Source organism: Callorhinus ursinus, unplaced genomic scaffold (assembly GCF_003265705.2).
Source record: "Callorhinus ursinus isolate GAN/ISIS: 27379988/994484 unplaced genomic scaffold, GSC_fseal_2.0 scaffold67, whole genome shotgun sequence".
NCBI classification, from domain to species: Eukaryota; Metazoa; Chordata; class Mammalia; order Carnivora; family Otariidae; genus Callorhinus; species Callorhinus ursinus.
In genome coordinates, this window is record NW_027397129.1 from 4,139,053 (window position 1) to 4,165,092 (window position 26,040).

The following is a 26,040-nucleotide window of genomic DNA, read 5'->3' on the forward strand; positions in this document are numbered from 1 at the left end:
AATCAGACAAGAAAAAGAAATAAAAGGTATTCAAATTGGCAAAGAAGAAATCAAACTCTCTTTCTTCACAGATGACATGATACTTTATGTGGAAAGCCCAAAAGACTCCACCTCAAAATTACTAGAACTCATATAAGAATTCAATAATGTGTCAGGATACAAAATCAATGCACAGAAATCAGTTGCTTTTTTATACACTAACAATGCAACTGTAGAAAGAGAAATTAGAGAATCGGTTATTTACAATAGCACTAAAAACCATAAGATACATTGGAATAAACCTAACCAAAGAGGTAAATGATCTATACTCTAGGAAGTACAGAACACTCATGAAAGAAATTGAAAAAGATGGAAAAATATTCCATGTACATGGATTGGAAGAATAAACATTGTTAAAATGTCTAGGCTATCCAGATCAATCTATATCTTCATTGCCATCCAGATCAAAATACCAATGATATTTTTCAAAGTACTGGACCAAACAATCTTAAAATTTGTATGGAATCAGAAAAGACCCTGAATCAACAAGGAAATGTTGAAAAAGAAAAACAAAGCTGGGGGCATCACGTTGCCTGATTTCAAGCTATATTACAAAGATGTGATAACCAAGACAGCACGGTACTGGCACAAGAACAAACACATAGACCAATGGAACAGGATAGATAGCCTGGATCCTCAACTGTATGGCCAAATAATCTTTGACAAAGGAGGAAAAAATGCAATTGACAAAAGACAGTCTCTTCAATAAATAGTGCTGGGAAAATTGGACAGATGTATACAGAACAGTGAATCTTGACCATTCTCTTACACCATACACAAAGATAAACTCAAAATGGATGAAAGACCTCAATGTGAGACAGGAATCCATCAAAATCCTAGAGGAGAATATAAGCAGTAACCTCTTCAACATCAGCCACAGCAACTTCTTTCAAGGCATATCTCCAAAGGCAAAGACCCACAAAATGGGAGAAGATTTTTGCAAATGACACTACAAAGGGCTGATATCCAAGATCTATAAAGAACTTCTCAAACGCAACACCCAAAAAACAATCAAGTCAAAAACTGGGCAAAAGACATGAACAGACACTTTTCAAAAGAAGACATACAAATGGCTAACAGACATATGAAAAAATGTTTATCACCATTAGCCATCAGGGAAATTCAAATCAAAACCACATTGAGATACCACCTTACACCAGTTAAAATGGCAAAAATTGACAAAGCAAGAAACAACAAATGTTGGAGAGGTTGTGGAGAAAGGGGAACCCTCTTACACTGTTGGTGGAAATGAAGTTGGTACAGCTACTTTGGAAAACAGTGGGGAAGTTTCTCAAAAATTAAAAATAGAGCTACCCTATGACCCAGCAATTGCACTCCTGGGTATTTACCCCAAAGACACAGATGTAGTGAAAAGAAAGGCCATATGCACCCCAATGTTCATAGCAGCAATACCCACAATAGCCAAACTGTGGAAAGAGCCAAGATGCCCTTCAAAAGACGAATGGATAGAGAAGATGTGGTCCATATATACAATGGAATATGACTTAGCCATCAGAAAGGATGAATACCCAACTTTCACATCAACATGGATAGGACTGGAAGAGATTATGCTCAGTGATATAAATCAAGCAGAGAAAGTCAATTATCATATGGTTTCACTTATTTGTGGAACATAAAGAATAGCATGGAGGACATTAGGAGAAGGAAAGGGAAAATGAAGGGGGGGTATCGGAGGGGGAGTCAAATCATGAGAGACTATGGACTCCAAGAAACAAAGAGAGTTTTAGAAGCATTGGGGGTGGGGGGATATTTTAGCCCAGTGATGGGTATTAAAGAAGGCATGTATTGCATGGAGGACTCGGTGTTATATGTAACCAATGAATCATGGAACACTACATCAAAAACTAATGATTTATATTAACATAACAATAAAAAATTATAAAAAAATAAAAAGAAACTAATGATGTACTGTATGGTGACTAACATAACATAATAATAACAAAAAAAAAACACACATTCTTTTCAAGTGCACATGGAACATTCTCCAGAGTAGATCACACATTAGGCCACAAAATAAGTTTCAACAAATTCAAAATGATTGAAGTCATAACAGCATCATAAAACTAGAAATCAACCACAAGAAAATATCTGTAAAGAACAAAGCAATCATACAACAAAAAGAAATAAAAGGCATCGAAATTGTTAAGTAAGAAGTAAAACTTTCACTATTTGTAGATGACATGATACTATATATAGAAAATCCTAAAGCCTCCATCTACAAATTACTAGAACTGATAAATGAATTCAATAAAGGCACAAGATACAAAATCAATATACAAAACTCTATCACAGTCCTATACTAATAATGAAGCAGCAGAAGAGAAATTAAGAAAACAATCCCATTTACAATTGCACCAAAAATAATAAAATATCTAGGTATAAACTTAACCAAAAAGGCAAAAGACCTGTACTCTGAAAACTATAAAACACTGATGAAAGAAATTGAAGATGACACAAAGAGATGGAAGGACATTCCATGTTCTTGGATTGAAAGAACAAGTATTGTTAAATTCTTTATACTACCCAAAGCAATCTACATATTTACTACAATCTCTATTAAAATTTCACCACTGGGGCACCTGGGTGGCTCAGTTGGTTAAGTGTCTGCCTTTGGTACACATCATGATCCCATGGTCCTGGGATCAAGCCCCAGGTTGGGCTCCCTGTTTAGCAAAGAACCTGCTTATCCCTCTTCCTCTGCCCTCCCCCACACTTGTGTTCTCTCTCTCAAATTAAAAAAAAAATGTTAAAAAAATTCCAACAACATTTTTCACAGAACAAGAACAAACAATCCTGAAGTTTCTATGGAGCCACAAAAGACCCTGAATAGCCAAAGCAATCTTGAAAAAAGAAAAACAGAGCTGGAGGTATCATAATTTCAGACTTCAAGTTATATTACAAAGCAGTAGTAATAAAACAGTATGGTACTGAAATAAAAATGGACACATAGATCAGTAGAACAAAACAGGTAGCCCAGAAATAAAATCATATGAACATGGTTAATTACTCTTCCACAAAGTAGGCAAGAATACGTAATGTGAAAAAGACAGTCTCTTCAACAAATGGTATTAAGAAACTGGACAGCTACATGCAAAGGAATGAAACTGGACCACTTTCTTACACAATACACAAAAATAAACTCAAAATGGATTAATGTCTGTGGGACCTGAAACCATAAAAATCCTAGAAGAGAACACTGGCAGTAATTTCTCTGACATTGGTCATAACTACATAGTTCTAGATCTGTCTCCTGAGGCAAGGAAAATAAAAGCAAAAATAAACTACTAGGATACATCCAAATAAAAACCTTCTCCACAGTGAAGGAACAATTCAACCAAACTAAAAGCCAACCTACTGAATGGGAGAAGATATTTACAAATGACATATCCAAGAAAGGGTTAATATCTAAACTATATAAGAAATGCATACAACTCAACACCCAAAAAACAAATAATCCAATTAAATATGGGCAGAAGACATGAACAGACATTTCTCCAAAGAGATATTCAGATGGCCAACAGACACATGAAAAGATGTTCAACATCACTCATCAGGGAAATGCAAATCAAAGCTACAGTGAATGGCAGGGAGTTAAGATGGTGGAGTAGTACGGGGACCCTAAACTTGCCTTGTCCCTTGAACACAGCTAGATAATGATCAAATCATTCTGAACACCCAAGAAATCCATCTGAGGTCAGAGAGAACAAAACTGCAAGTCTACAAGTAGAAAAGCAACCACCTTCTGGAAGATAAGAGGTGTGGAGAGTTGATTTGGGAGAGATATAACTGTGGGTAGGGTGGTGGGAAGGGAGCCCTGCTTACAGAGACTAACACATACAGGGACTACCACAAAGTATTATATACAGTGGAGTGAAAATCTGAAATTTTAGAAGTCTGCCACTGCTGAGGTTATGCCTAGCTTAGAGGAGAAGCGGGGCAGAGGCAGGAGTGGACAGGTTGGTCTGAGGATCCCCTGGGTGACGAGAAGAATGGGTGGTGCCAATGTATACTGCACTGTTCCCAGACATAAGGGCAGGAACTCAGGCTGAGGGCAGTGAGCATGGATGCCAGCTCTGTGTTTTGCCTTGGTCATAAACTCTGAACCACTCCATGGTCATTCTACCACTTTCCTGGCACTGGCCAGCAGACAGCAAAAGTACAGCAAGACCTTCCCCCAGAGTATCAGTGCCAGTCTGAGCCATGGGAGTCCTAAAATTTGGAGTTTTGAAACCCAAAATGTGTCTGAGTTAAAACAGTTTGGACACAGGCAGGGTGAAGGAAAGGAACTGACAGGAGCTGGGGACAGAAGAGGGGTGATTGATTGCTCTTCTGAGAGTACTTCCTGAAGAATGTGGGCTGTGAACTCTCAGCTCTGCTGCTAGAAAGCAGGGCATAGCCATTTTCATCCCACCCATCAGCACTGAAAGTCTTCAGGGAGCAAAACAGCACCACCTAGTGGAGGCCAGAGCCACTTACACCAAACTCCACCCTCTGGCACCCTGCTGACACATCTCCACCAAAACAAGTTGGCCTGAGAATCATTGAAGCAGGCCCATTCCCCCACAAGACCAGCACAAACACCTCGCATGCACCAAGTCTACAGATCATAGAGTGCTGCAAAGCTCCAGCTCTAGGGGAAGTGGGATCTGGCTTCCTTTTATTTTTTATTACTATTTTTTCATTTTTTATTTTTAAATCCTTTTTAATTTATTATAATTATTTATAAAATTTTTATTTTTATATATTTTTATTTTTTAATTTCTTTTTTTTTTTGGTTCTACCTTTTTTTAATAAGCAGACCAAAACACACCCAGGATCTAGGCTTTTTTTTTTTCTTTTTTTTTCTGGACTAAATGACAAGATGGAGAAATTTACCCAAAAGGAAAGAACAGGAAGCAGAATTAATGGCCAGGAATTTGATCAATACAGATATAAGTAAGATGTCAGAACTACAATTTAAAACAATTATAAGGAGAGTATCTGGGCTTGAAAAAAGCATAGGCAATACTAGAGAATCCCTTACTTTAGAGATAAAAGAACTAAAATATAGTCAGGGCAAAATTAAAAATACTATAACCATGATGGAAACCATAATGGATGTCACAAAAATGAGGATGGATGAAGCAGAGGAACAAATCAGTAATATAGAAGATAAAATTATGGAAAATAATGATGCTGAAGAGAGAAAGAAAAGTTATGGATCAAGAAGGTAGACTTAGGGAATTCAGTGACATATTAAAACATAATAACATTTGTATTATAGGAGTCACAGAAGATGAAGAGAGAGAAAAAGGAGCAGAAGGTTTATTTGAGCAAGTTATAGCTGAAAACATTCCTGATCTGGGGAAGGACACAGATATCAAAACCCAGGAAGCATAGAGAACTCCCATTAAATTAAATAAAACCTGACAATTGCCAAGGCATATCATAGTCAAATTCACAAAATACATACACGGAAAGAATCCTGAAAGCAACAAGGAAAAGTTCTTACCTACAAGGGAAGACAGATCAAGTTCACAGCAGACCTGTACACAGAATCGTGGCAGGCAGGGAGAGAATGGCAGGATATATTCAATGTGTGAATGAGAGAAAGTATGCAGCAAAGAATATTTTATCCAGCAAGGCTGTCATTCAGAGTAGCAGGAGAGATGAAGAGTTTTCCAGACAAACAATAATTAAGGAGTTCGTGAACACTAAACCAGCCTTGCAAGAAATATTAAGGGGGACTCTTTGAGTGGAGAAGAAAAGACCAAAAGCAACAAAGACTAGAAAGGATCAGAGATCACCAGAAACACCAATTCTACAGGTAACATAATAGCACTAAATTCAGACATTTCAGTAATCACTCTGATTGTAAATGGACTAAATGCTCCAATCAGAAGACATAGGGTATCAGAATGGATTAAAAGACAAGATCCAGGGGTGCCTGGGTGGCTCAGTTGTTAAGCGTCTGCCTTTGGCTCAGGTCATGATCCGGGGGTCCTGGGATCCAGCCCCGCTTTGGGCTCTCTGCTCAGCAGGAAGCCTGCTTCTCCCTCTCCCACTCCCCTTGATTGTGTTCTTGCTCTTGCTCTCTCTCTCTCTGCAAATAAGCGAAATCTTAAAAAAAAAAAAAAAGAAAGAAAAGAAAAGGGGCGCCTGGGTGGCTCAGTCACTGGGCATCTGCCTTTGGCTCGGGTCATGATCCCAGAGTCCTGGGATCAAGCCCCGCATGGGGATCCCTGCTCAGTGGGAAGCCTGCTTCTATCTCTCCCACTCCCCCTACTTGTGTTCCCTCTCTTGCTGTGTTTTTCTCTGTCAAATAAATAAATAAATAAAATCTTTAAAAAATTTTTAAAAAGACAAGATCCATCCATATGCTGCTTACAAGAAACTCATTTTAGACCCAAAGACACCTCCAGATTGAAAGTGAGGGGATGGAGGACCACCTACCACGCTAATGGATGTCAAAAGAAACTGGAGTAGCCATATTATATCAAACAAACCAGATTTAAAACCAGATACTGTGACAAGAGATGAGGAAAGGAATTACCTCATAATTAAGGGGCCTACCCATCAATAAGATCTAACAATTGTAAATATTTATGCCCCCAGCTTGGGAACACCCAAATATATAAATCAATTAATAATAAACATAAGGAAACTGATTGATAATAATACAATATTGGTAAGGGATTTAACAACCCACTTACAGCAATGGGTAGATCATCTAAGCAGAAAATCAAAAAGGAAAGAATGGCTTTGAATGACACACTGGACCAGATGGACTTAACAGATCTATTCAGAACACTTCATCCTAAAGCTGCAGAATACACATTCTTCTTAAGTGCATTTGGAACATTCTCCAGAATAGATCACATACTGGGTCACAAATCAGCCCTCAGCAAATACAAAAAAAAAAAAAAATCAAGATCATACCATACATATTTTCAGATCACAACGCTATGAAACTTGAAGTCAACCACAAGAAAAAATTTGGAAAGACCACAAATACATGGAGCTTAAAGAACATCCTACTGAAAAATGAATGGGTTAAGCAGGAAATTAAAGAAGAAATAATAAAAATACACAGATGCAAATGAAAATGAAAACACAACAGTCCAGAGCCTTTGGGATACTGCAAAAGCACTCCCAAGAGGGAAGTATATTATAGCACAGGCTTCCTCAAGAAGCTAGAAAGTCTCAAATACACAACTTAATCTTACACCTAAAGGAGCTAGAAAAGGAACGGCAAAAAAAGGCTAAAGCCAGCAGAAGAAGGGAAATAATAAAGATAACAGCAGAAATAAATAATATAGAAACAAAAAAACCCCAAAAACTTAGAACTGATCAACAAAACTGAGAGTGGTTCTTTGAAAGAATTAATAAAATTGATAAACCCTTAGCCAGAGTTAACAAAAAGAAAAGAGAAAGGACCCCAGTAGTAAAATCAAGAATGAAAGAGAAGAAATCACAACCAATACCAAAGGATGGAAAATTATAAGAGAATATTATGAATAATTATATGCCAACAACCTGGACAATCTGGAAGAAATGGGTAAATTCCTAGAAACTTATGAACTACCAAGAGTGAAACAGGAAGAAATGTAAAATTTGAACAGACCTATAATCAGCAAAGAAACTGAATCAGTAATCAAAAGTCTCCCAACAAGAAAAAGTCCTGAGCCAGATAGATGGCTTCTGAGGGAAACTACCAGGCATTTAAAGAAGAGTTAATACCTAGTCTTCTCAAACTGTTCCAAAAAATAGAAATGGAAGGAAAACTTCCAAACTCATTCTACAAAGCCAGCATCATCTTGATTCCAAAACCAAAGACCCCACTAAAAAGGAAAATTACAGGCCAATATCCATGATGAAAATGGATGCAAAAATTCTCAACAAAATGTTAGCAAATCAAATCCAATAGTACATTAAAAGAATTAATCACTACAATCAAATGAGATTTATTCCTGGGCTCCAAGTATGGTTCAAAATTTGTGGGCCAATCAATGTGATACACCACATTAATAAAAGAAAGGATAGGGACTACATGATCCTCTCAATAGATACAGAAAAAGCCTTTGACAAAATACAGCATCCATTCTTGATAAAAACCCTCAATAAAATAGGGGTAAATGAACATACCTCAACATCATAAAGACCATATATGAAAGACCCACAGCTAATATCATCCTCAGTGGGGAAAAACAGAGCTTTTCCCCTACAATCAGGAATAAGACGAGGATGTCCACTCTCACTATTACTATTTAACATAGTACTGGAAGTCATAGCCTCAGGAATCAGACAACAAAAAGAAATAAAAGGCATCCAAATTGGCAAAGAAGAAGTCAAACTTTCCCTTTTTGCAGATGACATGAGACTCTATGTAGAAAACCTGAAAGACTACAGCAAAAAATTGCTAGAACTGAAACATGAATTCAGCAAAGTCGGAGGATATAAAATCAACATACAGAAATCTGTTGCATTTCTCTACACCAATAGTGAAGTGGTAGAAAGAAATCGAGGAATCAATATTTACAATACACAAAAATCATAAGATGCCTAGGAATAAACCTAACAAAAGAGGTAAAAGATCTGTACTCTGAAAACTATAGAACACTTATGAAATAAATTGAAGAGGACACCAAGAAATGAAAAAGCATTCCATGTCATGTATTATAAGAACAAACATTGCTAAAATGTATACTACCCAAAACAATCTACACATTCAATTCAATCCTTATCAAAATACAACCAGCATTTTCACAGAGCTAGAACAAACAATCATAAAGTTTCTATGGAACCACAAAAGACCCCAAATGACCAATGCAATTCTGAAAAAGAAAAACACAACTGGAGGCATCACAATTCCAGATTTCAAGCTATATAAGCTGTAGTCATCAAGACTACGGTATTGGCACAAAAACATAGATCAGTGGAACAGAATAAAAAAACCCAGAAATGGATCCACAACTATATGCTCAACTAATCTTTGACAAAGCACAAAAGAATATCCAATGGAGAAAAAGTCTCTTCAACAAATGGTGTTGGAAAAACTGGACAGCAACATGTAGAAGAGTGAAACTGGAGCACTTTCTTACACCACACACACACACACACACACACACACACACACACACACACAAAATCAAAATGGATGAAAGACCTAAATGTGAGATGGGAAACCATCAAAAACACTAGAGGAGAACACAGGCAGCAACCTCTTTGACCTTGGCCAGAGCAACTTCTTACTAGACATGTTGCTGTAGGCAAGGCAAATAAAAGCAACACTGAACTATTGGGACTTCATCAAGATAAAAACCTGCACAGTGAAGGAAGCAATCAACAAAACTAAAAGGCAGCCTATGGAATGGGAGAAGATATATGCAAATGACATACCTGATAAAAGGTTATTATCAAAAATCTATAAAAAACTTATCAAACTCAACACTCAAAAACCAAATAATCTGGTTAAGAAATGGGAACAAGATATGAATAGACACTTTTCTAAAGAAGACATCCAGATGGCTAATAGACACATGAAAAGATGCTCAACACCACTCATCATCAGGGAAATACAAATCAAAACCATGATGAGATACCACTTCATATCTGTCAGAATGGCTAAAATTAACAACATAAGAAACAACAGGTGTTGGCGAGGATGCAGAGAAAGGGGAACTCTTTTGCACTGTTGGTGGGAATGTAAACTGGGGTAACCACTCTGGAGAACAGTATGGAGGTTCCTCAAAAAGTTAAAAATATAACTATCCTCCTATCCAGCAATTGCACTAGTACATATTTACACAAAGAATACAAAATTACAGATTCACAGAGGTACGTGCACCCCGATGTTGATAACAGCATTACCAACAATAAACAAACTTGAAGAAAGCCTAAATATACTTCGACTGATGAAAGAATAAAAAAGGAATGGCATATATGCACAATAGAATATTACTCAGCCATTGAAAAGAATGAAATCTTGCAATTTGCAATGATGTGGATGGAGCTAGATTGTATTACGCTAAACAAAATATCAGTCAATGAAAGACAAATACCATATGATTTCACTCATCTGCAGAATTTAAGAAACAAAACATACGAACCTAGGGAAAGGGCGAAAAAAGGAGAGAGGGAAACAAACCATGAGAGACTCTTATGGATAGAGAACAAACTGAAGGTTGATGGAGGGAGGTGGGTGGGGATGGGCTAGACGGGTGATTGGTTTTAAAGAGGGCACTTGTTCTGATGAGCACTGGGTGTTGTATGTAAGTGTTGAATCATTGAATTCTACTCTTGATATCAATATTGCAATGTATGTTAACTAACTAAAATTTAAATTAAAATTATAAGAAAGAAAAACTACAATGAGATATCACCTTATACCTGTCATGTTGGCTAAAATCAAAAACACAAGATGCAACAGATGTTGGTGAGGATGGGGAGCAAAGGAACCCTCACGTACTGTTAATAGGAATACAAAATGTTGTAGCTGCTGTGGAAAAAAAAGTATGGATGTTCTTCAAAAAGTTAAAAATAGAGGGGCGCCTGGGTGGCTCAGTCGTTAAGCATCTGCCTTCTGCTCCGGTCATGATCCCAGGGTCCTGGGATCGAGTCCCACATTGGGCTCCCTCTTCCGCAGGAAGCCTGCTTCTCCCTCTCCCACTTCCCCTGCTTGTGTTCCCTCTCTTGCTGTGTCTCTCTCTGTCAAATAAATAAATAAAATCTTAAAAAAAAAAAGTTAAAAATAGAACTATCATATGATCCAGTAATCACACTTCTGGGTATTTACCCCCATAATAAAAAACACTAATTCAAAGTGATATAAGTACCCCTATGTTTATAGCAGCATTATTTATAATAACCAAACTATGGAAGCACCCCAAGTGTCCACTGACAGACAAGTGGATAAAGATGTGATATATATATATATATATACACATATGAATATTACTCAGCCATAAAAAAAGAATGAAATCTTACTATTTGCTACAAAATGGATGGAGCTAAGAAGTAAAATGCTAAGTGAAATAAGTCAGTCAGAGAAAGACAAATACCATATAATTTCACTCATACATGGATTTTAAGAAAGAAAACAAAGGTGCAAGGAAAAAAAAGAGAGAGAGAAATGAAGAAACAGACACTTAACTATAGAGAACAAACTGATGGTTACCAGAGGGGAGGTGGGTTGGGGGGGAAGGGTTAAATAGTTGATGGGGATTAAAGAGTATAGTTTTCATGATGAGCACTAAGTAATGTAGATAATTGTTGAATCACTATATTGTATACCTGAAATTAATGTAACACTGTATGTTAACAATAGTACAATTAAAAGAAAAACTTAATAAGAAATAAAATCCAAATATGTCAATACTCCTCAAAAACAGTTAAAATGATAAAAAACAGCAACTCTGAGTATTTTGTAATAGTGTAATAGAGTGTTTTGGTGTGGAGGGGCAGGGATTTGATTATTCTGATAAGCTAAGTGTGCTCTATTTAAGAATTCTGCTAGTAGTCAAACTTGACAGCATATAAAATGGCAAAAGAAGCCTAGTCAGGTGATACTGTATGTCAGATTTCTTCACCATAAACCACAGGTGCTGAGAAACAACTTTAACAAAGAAAATATAGGAGGACACAAATTTAGCAGCCGTGGAACTAGATAATGCAAAGAAAGCTAAATTGGAGAATGATGAATGATGTCAAAATGGTAAAAACCAAGAGACCAGGTATTGCTACACAGCTGTGGCTTCTATTTAGAAATGGCTGGCTGCTTCCAGAAGCTGTTTTCATAAGAAGTATAAAATTTCCCTCACTGAGGCATAGATCAGCTGCCCAAACCTCATCCTTATCAGTCAAGCTTGTTGGCCTTTGACTCTATACAATCTTTATGACATTGTTATCAATTATACTTCAGAAACATCTGCTCTAGAGCTGTCTGTTATCTACATGGCAGACAGAAAATCTAATGGCACCAAAAAGGAATGACAGGAAACCCATTAATGTGTAATGGTGATAGGAAATAACACAATAACCATGATCAGGGCCTGCCAAATCTGTTAGCATTTCAATGCCTAGGTAACCTACTAGCACACATTGGAAAGATTCTTCACAGTTCATAATGTCACTGACAAGTCAATGAATAACTTAAATTATTGCCCAGCACAGAATATACAATGTTGCCTGTATGTCAAAGTAAGACTACATTAAAGATGATGGTGAGTCATTTGTGGTACAATTTGATTATTTTTATTTGTACATAATACTTAGAGTAGAAGTTTATATCTAGTGCTCTTTTAGCCCAATATTCATTTTCTTATTCACTTATTTGTAGTTTCATTTATTTGATAAATATTTGAGTTTCTACTCTTCTAGTTGCTGAGGATATATCAATGAGTAAAACAGATAAAAATTTTGACCTTCATGCGTCTTGTATTCTAGTGCCATAAGAAAAATAAAAGCAAACAAATATGATGTATAGTGATAAGTGTTGAAAAGAGAGGTAAAACAGGAAATGGGAGTTGGGACTAGGGAGAGGAGTCTACAGGTTATTTAAACCTCTTTAAGGGAGACCAGAAAAGGCTTGTCTAATAAATTGACACTTGAGTAGAGAAGAGGCAAGATAAGCAAGAGAAGCTTGTTGGAGCTCCTCTTGGCCTGCCCACATCCTCCTTCTTTGGCCATCCCATGTCCCAACCACAACCACAACCCCAAGACCCAGACCTTGCCAAGCAAGGCCAAGCTTACCACTAAGTGACTGCAGGACACCAAATCCAACCCACTCTTGACTGGCACCCAGACCTGGCCCCTTGTGCCATAGCTGACACTGTCCCCAGGCCTGCCAACCATTCTGGTTCCCACCTACCTCCTACCCACAGAGACTGAACCAAACACCAAAACTTCCCACCATATAGGTGAACCCTCCCCTCTCTCAAAGGTATGGTCTCCACCCCACCCCAAGGGGATGATTTTTCACATGCCTAAGGAAAGCTTGGCCCCACTCTGCTGTCCAGCCCCAGTGTCCAAGGGATTCCCTAGAGGACATAGCTGAACTCCAAGGGGCAGGTGAAGGGCCAGGCATGCCACCAGGCATGGCAAGGGGTGCTCCTTCCCCTTTTGGTGGTTCCTAATACCAACACCTCTGGATGTGTACTTGTTCCCAAAGCCTGCCCATCATGTATGTCAGGGCCTGGTGGGCAGGGCCTTGGGAACCCTACCAGCTCCTGTGCTTCTCTAGCCCAGCAGCTTCCTCATTCTATGCTGCCTGAGCCCCACAGAGGAGAACTGATCACTGGATGAGTGTGGGTAAGGATCGTCAGGAAGCCCATGAGACAGGGGCAGTGATGGGCAGCCTGTTCCTGTGTGCTAGATAAGGGTCACTTGGCACTTCCCAGCCATCCCAACAGATGGGTGGGTGTGGGGACCAGTGACATCCATGGGGGGACAGCAGGGCTGGCTAGAGGCCAGAAAAGGCATAGCTCAATTATGGCACCAGAGGCTAGGATAACTCGCCATGGCTCAAGGCTCCTGCAGCTATGGGCAGAAGTTAGTGGTCAACCTGTGCCCTTGGGTGCCAATCCATCATGTGGGTTGGTTTCATGAAACCCCACCCATGCTTTCCTGTTAGACAAAAAGTACAGTGGCCAGTAAGGCTGAATCAGTGACAGTGAAAATGAAACAGAATGCCATCTTAACTATCATAAAACTGCTTTCCTTTTTTACTTTGAGGGCTCCCTAGCTGAGGATGATGTGTAAAATGTAGCAGTCCTCAAGATGACATTCTCCCTTCCAGATGCTTGTTAGCAGTGTGTTCCAGGATACTATTAGGAATGAACTCTACTAAAGAGGAAATTTACTGTATGTTGATGCAAATTAAGTTCACCACTAGTGAGACCATGTGTGAACAAATTTCTTAAGTTGGAGAGATTACATTAGCAAATGTAAAGTTGTCCCAGTTTGTCTCTTGTCTCCTCCCTGCTTCTGATAAAGAGACTTGAAAGAATCAATATGAGAACTGTGGGGAATTGATATCAGCAGTAGACTGGTAACTGGTACAGTAGGTGATCCAAAGACTAAGCATTCATATCTTCCCTTCTTCAAATTTATTGATAACTGAGGGAACCCACAAGGCAGTGTTAGGTTCTTTGTTCATCAATTCTTTTTATTTGTTTCTTTAGACTTTTATATGCAGATAAAATAATATGCCTAATCATTATAATATTTATTACTTTTTTGATTAGAAAAAAGTATGTACCAAATCAATTTTCTAACATTATATAAAGAATAATCATGAGGAAGAATAAAAGCAACTAAAAATATTAGTCATTTGAAGTTATATGGAGAAAATTTATATTCCATTCAAGCATTTTAAGGTTAACTTTTTTTCAATTCAGTGTTCACTTTTCATTATGAAAAATGCTTTTAGAAATAAAAACTATTTGAGAAACCAAACTTGATTCTACCTCATTCTAAATGATATTCCCATCCCTCCAGAATCTCCACAGCTCTCTGCCCCCACCCTTCTCAGCTTCTCTTAATGCTACTTCTTGAAAATGGAAAAACATAGCACCAGGTGTTCATTTTTCTGAAAATATATCTTCCTTATTTTAATTGTGCATTGCTTTTTGAAGGCCTGGAGGATGCTGCATCAGCAATCAAAGAATCAAGAATATTAGAAAAACATTTTGTGAAGTACAGAACCAAGTAAAGTGAACACTCAGCAAGCACATTCCTGCCTTTGTGTGTCACAGTTTGCCAACTTGTTATGTACAAATGTGATTCATGCAACTCTCCCACAGTCTTTGTGTGTTTGTAGCAGTACTGCTGGCATTCTAAGATAGCTTGTGCTACTTATTTTAGGCATAGAAAAGAACTAACACATTTGCTTTTGAAAAATGTATAGAAAAGCTATGTATTCTAGTGAATATCTGTAAAATTTGTTTTGCTCAAGAGTGGTTTTTATTTCTACTTGATGAGGCTAGTTATTCATTAGGTTCAAAAAATATGCATCCCTTCATGGGATATCCATCCCCCTTTAATTTATTTTCTTCATAGGATATGAATGTTAAAGTGATTTGACTGGGTTAAGGTACTTTTAGAATTTGTGGTCATATCAACATTTTCTCTAAAACAGCTGCAAAAAGACAAACCAAAAATTAAAAATCATAGGCAAGCCAGCTGTAGGTGAGATACAAAAACATTTATTCTCCAACTCTTTAATGTTTAGCTTGCTAATTTCTAGATGATTGTTTCTTATGTATAACATTAACTAAAAAATGTTAGATTACCCGGAATGTCAAGCATATTCTTGTAAAAAGTTACCAGTAAACAAAAATTAAAAACATTGATTGGAGACATGCAATGACATAATACTTGCAAAATGGGGACAAAACTGATCACTTGCACAATTTAATTAGAAATTAAATCCTTTTAAACATAGACCATAGACAGTGAACCTCAGACTCATATATATGACTCATCTCAGCATTTTCACCTGTATATTCACAAATCACTCAAATTAAGGCTGGACAAAATTGAACAAATCTCTTTCCTCAAACTTTGTCCTCCTTCAGTGGTTTATATATCTAATTATGCAAGCAAGAAACCTGGGAGTCATCCTTGACTCCTGTCAGAGAGGAAGACCTTCCTCTGCCCTACAAGGTCCTTCTAGTTGGACTTAGAATCAAATTGACATGAGACAAATTAACAGGAGGAAATCAAAGTTAATAGGTGTATGTATGGGGAATCCACACAGACATGGAAATTCCAAAGACAGTGAGGAAACAAGAAACTTCTATGAGATAAGAAGAGGGGTAACCTCTGAGGATATATAGGGGAAGAAGGTCATTAGCAGGAAGGCTCAAGGACATGTTTTGAAAAACAAAGGTTGCCCTATTATGCAGATGAGTTTCTTAGTTAAAGGGAAGTTTTGGTTAATAGCTCTCTTCCTGGTATAGGCTCTTCTTTCCAATGTAAATTTAAACAGTTGAGGACAAGGAAGAGAGCTTTTCTTGCATCTTTTGATTACTTTTAACTCAAAGTAATGTTCATGCCAAAGTGGCCCATCTTGGGGCAGCCTGTCCTTGGTCCCTACATTCCTTTCTTTGCCCTCACACCACACAACCAGTTAATTATAAAAGTCTTGTCACTTTTATACCTAAAATATCTTTCAAATCTTTCAAATATGTCTGCTTCTCTTATTCTCACTATCACACCCTTAGTGCTAGCTACCACAATTCTTTACCTAAACTATAAAAATACTCTTCTAAGTAGTTTTCTCTTTCTAATTGGAATGATCTTTTAAAAATGCCTTTTGATTCTGTTTTTTTTTTTTTTTTTTAGAAAACTGTAATTGTTTCCTATTGCTCTTAGGGTGAAGACTAAAAATCTTAATATGGCCCTTATGAACCTGTTTCACCCCACTCTCCATTATATATATAAACATGCTAACTCATTTTTAAGGAGTGACCTTCTATAATATAATTTGCCTTTCAAATAAAACTCTTGGTTGGAAAGGACTTGGAATACAAATAAATTAAATTGTAGCAATGAATGACTGCCATACTACCATTGAATTTGGTATTTTTGAGCGGGGGAGCTAGTTCAATAAAACTTACTTAGAACATCCTATAAAAATAGTAAGAAGTGAAACAAGTATTATGCTAGAAATATTTGATGCTACAACATCTAAGAACACTTAGAAAATATGAATCTCAAGTCCTTGCATATCTGGAAATATCTTTTTGGAAATGATAAAAAGCCAATAATTACAAGTTAGAGATAAAAATAATATACAGTCATCAACTTAGGAAATTCAATAGATGGGAGAGCCATTCTCCACTATCAGTATCCCCCATCAGAGTGTATGTTTATTACAATTGATGAAACTTGAAGGGATTCAGGACAGGTCCCTATAGAATGTGCCATCTCAGCATATAGATTATTTTGAGCTGAAGACAATTGAGACCTGTGGATTTAAGAGAAACTTTGCCTTTCCCTTAACCACACAGAGGAATATAAATTGTTGGTCTTTCCCAGAATAAGGGTTATTAACAGAGATAAATTTTATATGAGTGGCCCATCTGTATAACAGGGCAAACATCTAATTATCAAACATCTGCTCTTCTTATTGCCCTGTGAAGTGCATTCCTTTCCTCTGAAGTCCCAGACCCCTACCCTCTTCTCTTTAGTTTAGAATGACATATATATTTCATTTGCTTGTCTTTGGAATGTCCATGTCTGTGTGGATTCTTCTTAAATACGCCTATTAAATTTAATATTCTCCTGTTAATCTGTCTTCTGTCATAAATACATTTACCCTTCTCCCAAATACTGCAAGGACATAGAACAGTTTAACTATGATTATTTTACTTTCAGTTTTATTTTATTGGTTTACAATATTAAATTTGCTTTATAATCTCTTTTACAATGCTAATACCTAAACTTTTTGAAGGTCTGAAATCACTGTCATTAGTTATTGCTGGCTGCCACTCATAATTCATTGCTTCTGTGTGTATGTGTGTGTGTGTGTGCACATTCAGAGAAGGGCTTGCTTCATTTACAGAAAAAATGTTAACAATGCTCATCTCTGAATGATAAAATTATGCATAATGTTATACTGCCTTTTTATAAATTTCATTGTTTCCAAATTTCCTACAATAAGTATGGACAATTGTCATATAAATTATCATCATATAAAACTGTAAATCTTTTTCTTTTGAAACTTATATTTCTTACTAGAAAGTGAGGTTTATTGAATATGTCAGATAGCCACTCAATTAAATAGAAATAATTTTAATTAAACAAATCATTAACTTTGAGAATAAATCTGTAAATGAAATTATAATTAATTCATTTGCTAATTTTTTTAACTTGTTGTGGTCATCACCTTGTGCTTCCCATGGTGATGATGCCTATAATGAGCAAACATGCAAATATTTTCTCATAATTGTGGTTAAATATGAACAACTAATGTTAATAAAAAGAAGTGTTTAATTTACAGTGTATTTGAAAAATGAAACTGAGTCTGGCTGGATTTTTTAATTTTGTATCAAAGGGTAAAGAGACCTATTAACAGAAATATAGGGAGTTTTGGAGGAACAGCATAGTGTAATGATAGGAAGGTGATAAGAATACTATGGTAGTTACTGGTAGAAAATTTTAGAAACACTGCTGTGGATTCATGTATATAGTCAGACAGAAAAGTATCATATCTTTAGAAATCCCCAGGGAAAGAGCTTCTTTTCCCTCTTTAGTTATCTTTTGGAGTTGAACACCCTAATTTGTCCTTATCAAATTTCTGTAGGGTAAATATGAATTCAGTTAGTCATGTCCATGCAGGCTCCTGCATTAGTTGGCCAGTCAACAGCATGTGAACCTAAGGCAGCTTCTTTGATTTTTGTTTTTCTGCCCCCTGCTAGTCAGTCAACATGATGAGTGGTCAGCTCTCTTGTGTAATTTCTTTTTTCCCATCTTTCTATGGCATGACATGGAAACCTGAATGTTTCTAATTTATGTATTTATTTTGGGGAGCTCTGTTAAAAGACAGATGGTACCATTCTGTCTTTTTTTTTAACTAACACTATCCTACCATTTAAACCTTTTTTAACCTTTAAAATGAATTAGTGTTGCATCAAAGGAGCTAGACAGATAAAATAATTGTCAAACACATAAAATTCTTTACAGGGCCTGACACTTAGATGTTGAACAAATTTTCCCATTTGTCTCCTGGTTAAGCTTCTAGAGAGAAAAATGTCCTTTATGCTATCTATTTTTTTAATTCAACAAATGTTTTAATTCAACAAATAGTATATTGTCTGCATGGTTTATATTCTGTTCACTATTTTTCTTTCTTACAAATAGCTGACTTGACATGTGTCATTACTGGTAAGGTTGAAATCTGATGGTACACATATACCTATTGTGCATAAAATGAAACAGTGTTGTATAGGATAATGAACACTTGTCTTTGAAGAGCCATGTTATTATACAGTCTGCTCTACTTTCCAGCTGAATGACCATAAATCAATCATTTACTTCCTTTGAATCTCAGTTAGCTTATATACAAAAATGGAGTCAATGATACAGACATTGATGATCTTTTTTTTTTTTTAAAGATTTTATTTATTTATTAGAGAGAGAGAATGAGAGATAGAGAGCATGAGAGGGAAGAGGGTCAGAGGGAGAAGCAGACTCCCCGCCGAGCAGGGAGTCCGATGTGGGACTCGATCCCGGGACTCCAGGATCATGACCCGAGCCGAAGGCAGTCGCTTAACCAACTGAGCCACCCAGGCACCCAGACATTGATGATCTTATAAGATTGTTACCATAACAATTTATAAATTATTCTTAGTAAGTCGAGATTTTAAAGTGCTATACAAATATGTTTTATATCTAAATGTATTAGCCACTTATTTCTAGAAATTACATTTTATGCTGAGGTCTAAGCTCTTTGTAAACATTCTACTCAATATTTATAGATTTACAATAAGTATAAATGATTACATTTTTTATAGGTAAGGAGCCTTAGTAAGAGAAATAAGGCAAGAAGGGAAAAACAGTTTTAGTCTCCTTCTCAATCTGATATTTTTATGTAGTAGACCATGTCTTCCTTTTTCACCTATTTTTGAAAACTGTAAACATCGGTGAAAATATCTTAATAAATAATGAAATGGAAATAAGTTATAGAATGTTCAGCTGTATAGTTTGTATAACTGAATAGTAACTTCACTGAGGCAAACACATCTTTTCCAACTGTGTGCATATCAGTTCAGAGTTCTTAAGTGAGAAAGCTTAATTAATTAATCTATTTTTTGTTTTTTAAAGACTTTATTTATTTGTCAGAGAGCACAAGCAGGGGGAGAGGCAGGCAGAGGGAGAAACAGACTCCCCTCTGAGCAAGGAGCCCAACGTGGGACTCGATCCCAGGACCCTGGGATCATGACCTGAGCCGAAGGCAGCTGCTTAACTCACTGAGCCACCCAGGTGTCCTGAGAAAGCTTAATTTAAAATGTGATCAAATAACAGCAGAGTAGTACAGTGGAAGCATGCTGGACCCATAAAATGTGATCAAATATATGGTACACTACAGAATCTTGCACCTTTCTCAGATACTAGGGTACAGATTATGAAAGATTAAGAGTTAATTTATAAAATTTAATCATCAAGCAATTTACCTGAACTCATTTTAATTTAGAAGTCTCAAAAACCTAAGATGGTTGAATAACCAATTAATCAATTTAAAACATTTATTATCTTAAACAATATCAAAGTAATGAAATAAATCCTCTTGTAGTTATTTCTTTGAGACCAAATCCACATACCACAAAGCTGATCAGTAAAGTGACAACCAAGTGAATATCTATGTTTATGGATGTTCTATCCACAATAATTTCTTTAATTCAATCTCATTGGCAAGCCATAATATAGTAGATGCTTTGGTTACAAAGTATGTTGGTTATGTCTTTGAATCATATTGTAATTGCCATAGAAAATAAAAACAGTTTTTAAAAAGTCTGTATTCACCTCAAATGTATTCATGAGCCGTAGACCCAGTGCATTGTTTACCTGAGCATATCTCAAAAGATGTCAGGCATTTTCAAATCCAGCCATCTCTTTTGTCATTAAGTCTGCCTAAAAGATGAGATGATTTTGATTCAAATTCAGTATCAAAATATCAAGCCCAACACAATAATCTCAAATATTATCTCTGCATTACCTCTAACTCAATATGCAGAAAATACTTACCCTCTGATATTTCAAAGTAATAAATCAGCACCATCTGTCCCTAAGCTCTGCTTCTTCTCTCCTCCTTATACTCTGCTCAGGGGCATTTATCATGTTTCTTCCATTAGTGAATGCCATAAAGTTGTGTTGTTCTGACACCTGTATATCAGCCAAAGTTACACTCCGGGAATGCCAAAATACCTTATCATGTTGTCATGAATACCAGGCCCCCCTTTTTTTTTCCATTGAAAAGCTCTTTAGCTTTCTGGAGAAAAATGGTTCTACATAAATTTATCTCTCCCTCTGCCACTCCCCTCTGATCATGCTCTCTCTCTCATGTTCTCTCTCTCCAAATAAATAAATAAAATCTTTTTTAAAAAAGAACAAAACACCCTTAATGTCAGCACTTCTTTATCTCCTTTATTACATTATTCTAAAAGATCTAGTCTTTAGGAATGATTCTGTTTGAGTTGTTGGAACTGTAGAGACCTATGAACACTTTCTGTAATGCTTGGTAGATCACATTAAACAAAAAAAGATCAAGTAATATAAAAGAGAAAAAAATGTACCATGCCAATACATTAAAAAACAAAACAACAACAACAACAAAAAACAAAACAGGGGCATCTGGGTGGCTCAGTTGGTTAAGCATCTGCATTCAGCTCAGGTCAAGATCCCAGGGTCCTGGGACTGAGCCCCCCATTGGGCAACCTGTTCAGCAGGGAGCCTGCTTCTCCCTCTCCCTCTGCAGCTCCCCCTGCTTGTGCTCTTTCTTTCTCTCTCTGTCAAATAAATAAATAAAATCTTTAAAAACAAACAAACAGAAAACCTAATATTTTTCTTCTCTGAGTATATTTTTAAGATACTTTCAAAACTAAAATGAAGTTATCATTAGGTTAGAAACTTTTTCTTGATTAGGTTACAAGTGGAACAGCATAGAAAGATGAATTAATTTGTAACAAATCATTTTACTCTCAGTCTGATGTAAAATGAAAAGTTTACATTTAAATGATAAAATTAAAAATTTGTCAGGCAACTTAGAGAACTATATGACATTTATATTGCAAGTTACTTAATGTGATCATTTAGTTTTATATGACCATCCATAGTGCTTATTTGATGTGAGGATAAATTTTGATTAAAGTATGATAAAAAATTTTTTACACAAATGAAATACATAGATAAAAAGATATGTTAATCAAAATAATAACATCATTACATTTCATCTAGGAACATCATCTTTACTAGGGAATATATTCTTCTGGAAAATAAAAACTTTTTATGAGACTTGTGTGCAATATTACAAAACACAAGATATTTTAAATAATACAGGCAATTTTTTTCTTTAGTGGTTTACACAACCATTTTTGTCTCATTATTCTGTATTAGTGCAAACCCCTGAAACAAAACTGCATGTATTATTAAAAATGGCCAGCAGAAATCCCTGGGAGACCAACATCTTCCTTGCAATTTCTGCATCACTCTTTTTTAACTAACAGTAATGATAGCATTTATCTTTTCCTAGTCTATAGGAATGCAAGCATCGTTATACATAATGTTTTTATTAAGTACTATAAAAACATATCTTTGTCATATTCAATATATTTTGTGCTATCAATGAGGAAATATATTTTCTTTTAGATCAAAGAGTATTTATAGTAATCTATAAAAACAAACAATCAATTCTGTAATGTGAGAACATATTTTCCATCATATTGCATTATATCCCAACTTGAAGAATTCATCAAAATTATAGCAAAGAAGTTATATTTTAAATTTGAGTAGATATTTTAGAAACACACACACATGCACACACATGTCTTCTGACTTATTTTTTAAAATGAAGTTGTGTCTTACAATATACACTATGCAGGTTTAGGCAATTGCCCATATCAAACTTGTGAAATGTGTTGCTTTTTAATGAAAATATAAGGATGGGAGTACCATAACATTTCCACTGTCTTTTCTATAACCAAATAAAGTGAAGTGAGTTTGCTTTCAAAAGTACTTTTACCTTAGTACTATTGTCAAAAAGAAGGCATACACTCAAACAGAATACAGGTGTTGACATTTTTGGATTCCATTTTCTCTAAATAGGCTTCTTTTTGAATAAGATTGCATTCAAAGGCTGTCTTTCAAAACAGTTCTATTTCTCTTTGAAGTGAGAGTTTTCTGTTTCTACATTTGCATTTTTAAAAGTATTCTAGAAGGAAAAGATGCCTCCCCAAACAGTGATGCAACACTTACTAACTTGAAAATTTAAAAGCAAACATAATACTCTATAATTAATATACTTTCAAACTTTCATTCAAAAACTGTTCAAAGTAGTATTCTGATAAACAGCTCTTTTGCAAACTCACAACCAAGAATAAGAGTAGAATAATCCTTTGGATCTTGGGAACAGAATTAAAGAAAAAGAAAAACACTTTCATAAAATTATTTTTCTGAAAATAACTGATCAAATAGGTCTGACCTTTTCTTTATAATGACAAAGGGCATAGCACTCCTTGGATCCATTCAATTTTACTGCTCTGGAGCCATGCTTACCTTTAAGTTTCCCTAGCCAAATGTTCTGAAATGGCAATCAATTTTTTTTACATGAATTTATTCTCTGCTCTGAGATCAACTATAGAAAGCTCATTTCTTAAAATGGAAAACTGTTTTTGCAATAACAGTATCACAAAGGGAAGACTGACGTATTTGACTACAAAAATGTTTATACAATATTTTAAAATAAAAAAAAATAGAATACCAAAGAAAACCAGTTTGGGAAAGTGCATGTTGTTTTTTTGTTTTATTTGGTTTTGTTTTGTTTTGGTAGACCTCTGTGCATTGAATTATTTTTTTTCTTCAAATTTTAATTTAAATTCTAGTTAGTTAACATATAGTGTAATACTGGTTTCAGGAGTAGAATTTAGTGATTCATCACTTACATATAACACCCAGTGCTCATCATAAGTGTCTTCCTTAATATCCATCACCCATTTAGCCCATCCCCCACCCACTTCCCTCCATCAACCCTCTGTTCTCTATCATTAAGAGTTTCTTATGGTTTGCTTCCCTCTCCTTTTTCCCCGTCTTATATGTTCATCTGTTTTGTTTTGTTGTTTGTTTTTTGGTGAATCTTCTTTTAAAAAGTCTATTTTTACACATATGTATTTCAAGAGAAAAATTAAGGATGTTTTAAGGGCTTTGCAGGGAAACAGAAAAAAATTAGTAGAGATGACAAGTCTATCAATATTACTACAATCCTTTTCCTTAATTGTGGGGTGACCCAATTGGGTGGAGGCTAGTGGGATGGACAGTGAAAAAAATTCACCCAAGGCAGAACAAAGGAGTTAGAAGTTTATTGAATACACTGCAAGGGAGCAGTGGACAGGGCAGCAAAGGAGAGAGTTATAGTTATAGGATGGAGTGAAGAAGTATGGGAATGTACCAAATTTCCTTTTTTGGTAACTATGCCCAGTTGTAAGTAGCCCATTGGTCAGCTAGGGCCTATAGCTATTTTGAGGTGGGTCTCTTAATGAGCCTGTTTGCATTCAGCCTGGTGGTTAACTGTAGGCCCTTTTACCTTACTCAGTTTTCTATTGCTAAGCCTGTTGCCTATAAGTGACCTCTACATTAATGTTTCCTTAATTGTTGCCTATGAAGGAGTTCAGATTATGTCACCACAAAATTTGCCACTTTGACATATTGGTAATTTTGAGGTAAACAGACTTAGGAAACAACAGATGCAAGAAGGGCACTCTGACCTTTTTATTCCTGAAAGTAGGAGATGGCATTACTCTATGAAAGATGTACTCCCTGTACTAGAAGGAAGGTAACATTCTTTCGTCAAGGATGAGAAGTTGAGAACAAAAGAATTCTATACAAATAGATGTTGTAAAAATAATTTGTAACTTCCTTTAACCTCCCGATATAGTTTAGTTACTTTTCCACAGTTGCCTCTCTTTTGTCAGCCTACTATAAAAGCATATAGATTTCAACATTTCTCTGAGTCTTCATTCTTTATGAGGGCTTCCATGTCACATAAAACAATATAAATTTATTTTGTTGATTGGTCTTATATCAGTATAATTCTCAGATCCAGCTAAAAAAACTCTGAGTAGAGGGAAAAATTTACCTCCCCTACACCCATACAAGAATATGAACAAAATAAAAACCAATGAATTATTAAATTAAATATGGCCAAAACATGTTAGGGAAAAATATCTGTGAAAAATAAGCTCTTTTTAATTTTTTTTTTTTTTTTTTTTTAGTTTTCCCATATAGTGGCACTATTTACATCCCTGGCAATAGTACAAGCCAGGACTCCTGAAAAGTGGCTTTTATAGAACCTGGAGGGCAAGTATAGGTAACTGCTTATCTGTTCTAACAAAAGTATTATTTAGAAAGTTCAGTCTCATCTTGATGGATAGCATTTACTATTTTGCCTTTTACTAACTCTTTGTGCAGCTCTGTGGCCATTTACTTTTTCTTTGTGAGTTTATACCTTTATAAAATCTGGTAACTTCTCAGATGTTTTAACAAGTGTAATGCTTGTGAAATACTTGGAAAGTTGTGAAAGCTACTTTCTATTCAGAACTCATAATAATCGGCATCTTTCTGCTTTAAGAAAGTGAAATAGTTGATTGTAGTAAAAATCTTCTTAGACTGTTATATTATCACCTGAAGTAGAGGTCAGCAAAGTATGGCCCACAGGCCAAAGCTACCTTACCAGCAGTTCTTGTAAATAAAGCTTTATTGGAACAAGGTCACACTCATTTGTTTACATATTGTCTATTGCTGCTTTCACACTATATCAGAGTTGAGTAGTTGCAACAGGCAGTATGACCTGCAAACTCTTGCAATTATTAATGTGTCAAGATTTGCACTAAGAAATATTCATTTTATAACAGGTGGGCCTCTATATGTTGTTTACTATAAATAGATTCATATTCAGTTCCCTTAATCTAAATCTCCTTAAAAGCTGGGAGTTTATGAAAATCTATTATCTTTATTCCTACCCTTGTGTTATAAAAATCTCAGTTTATGAAGAATCTCACTCATTCATTCACTCCATGCTTATTTAGCAATTACTGTATGTCAGCCACTGTGTTAGATGCTGGTGCAATAGTTGTGAAAATCTCAGACACATCCCTTGCTTTTATATAGCTTACCTGAAAGTTCTGTGATTTCCTTCTCATGGCCAGCTTTCCTGCATTGTCTCCCTCCCCATTCCTTTGTGGATCAGACTAGATTATTCACTAACCTCCAAAGACAACATCATACTAT